The sequence below is a fragment of the Chrysochloris asiatica genome, unplaced genomic scaffold, assembly GCF_000296735.1.
Source record: "Chrysochloris asiatica unplaced genomic scaffold, ChrAsi1.0 scaffold00096, whole genome shotgun sequence".
NCBI lineage: Eukaryota > Metazoa > Chordata > Mammalia > Afrosoricida > Chrysochloridae > Chrysochloris > Chrysochloris asiatica.
Window position 1 is genome coordinate 4,952,153 of NW_006408614.1, and position 1,827 is coordinate 4,953,979.

Here is a 1,827-nt window from a genome sequence, read left to right on the forward strand (position 1 = left end):
GACCTGGGGGGTACGGGGAAGGATTGCATGGAGGGGATTGTAACCATGGCAATGAGACGATATACGATAGAATGAATGTAAGACTGATGTTCTCCCATGTAAACTATCACATAATTCACAATAAAACATTTAAGAAAAAAAAAGAATGCTACCATCAAGGGAACGCAGGCAGTGTCCGGGACAGACTGTTAACCCCTTAATACTCACTCAGTGAGGAACTCAGGGAGGGACTTTCTCGAACTAGGAGAATAAAATGTCTTCTGGGTTTGGCACCCGTATTTGCAAAATCAAATAAAACAGCCTCACTCTCCCTAAAACAAGTCCCGATTGGATTTCTTGAGCATTTGTCGATAAACATTCTTGATAACTCATCGGTGACCTCATAACCAACAGGGACCAAGGCAGTGTTCCGGGTATCAACAATGCTTCTCACAACCCTATACAGGGTCACTATGAGTCGAGCCAACTCACAGCACTTAACATCAACAAGATTTAAGGATTATTGCATGGTTGATGTTAAGTGTCGTCAAGTTGGTTCCAACTCATAGTGACCCAGTATAGGGTCTCCAAGGAGCGGCTGGTGAGCTTGAACCGCCAACCTTGTTGGTTCAAACTGACCTTGCAGTCCAGCACAATAACCCACAGCGCCACACCAGGACTCCTGTTGCTTGGTAGCAGCATGGGACTCATCCATTCTCCATGGCTCCAGAAAGTCTGGAGTCTGTTGTTGTTAACTGTTGTCCAGTGGGTTCTGACCCATAGCGACCTTGTATAGGGTTTCCAAGGAGCAGCTGGTGAGCTTGAACCACCGACCTTGCAGTGCAAAGCAACTTTGCTGTCCAGCGCGTTAACCCACAGCGCCAGTCTGTAGTAATGTAAAATTTGGCTCAGTGTTCCCCTCTTTTGACCCGAAGTCTTTTCTAGACTCTTTGTTCAGCAATAGTAAGATCACTTTGTTTTAAGAAGAAGCAACATTTTTTCTTCTCTGAATTTTTACATACAAGTCAGTGGACAAGAGCGGCAGAATATTTAAATGGACAGTTGCTAAAGCCACGTGCTCCAGGCACCCCTGTCCCCCACAGTCAGCCTAGCTGCCCCTCCTCCTCCCAGGGCCTGTGTATTTTCCTTGCAAATTTTCCACCTCAATAGGAGGGAAATGAGTGAGTCATTCAGAAAAGCTCTCCCATAACTTCCTTCCCTCACCCCAGCCTGCCAGGTTCTCTTCTGTTCCAGCCTTAAAATAGCTCCTTTCTCCCAGCAAATGAATCTCCATGGAGATCCAGCTATCTGGAGGCCTTGAAGCTCCCAGTGAAGCTTGAGCAAGCTCAGCTCCATTTTCTTTCTAACTGGGAGACCCTTTATAATGCAAATGTATGGTCTTATCCCCACATACCTCCCCCACCCGGCTCCCCATAGAGCCCCACAGCAGACCCGGAAGTCCCCTGAAAGAGGTGCCACTGAGCCATTTCTAGGAACCATCACAATTTCCATCACCAGCTGTGAGAGCTCATTCTGCAGGAATACCTCCTTCAAATTTGAGAGCCTCGGTGGATCAAGGCGGAGTCCCAGTGCGGCTCTGCTGGTTAATACACTGGATCACAAGTTTGAACTGCAAGATCCGCAAATCAAGTTCAGCAGCCACTTCTCAGAAACCCTATACTGGGATGCTATGAGTCGGATCCAACTCATACATTAACAACAAAAACAACGGGGATCAAGGAGGCCTTGCTCTGCTCAGTGCAGAAAGACAAGAACCCAGGAACCATGACCGACTGCCCATGCTACATCATTTACATCAGCTGTTGGTGTTGTTAGATGCCATCAAGT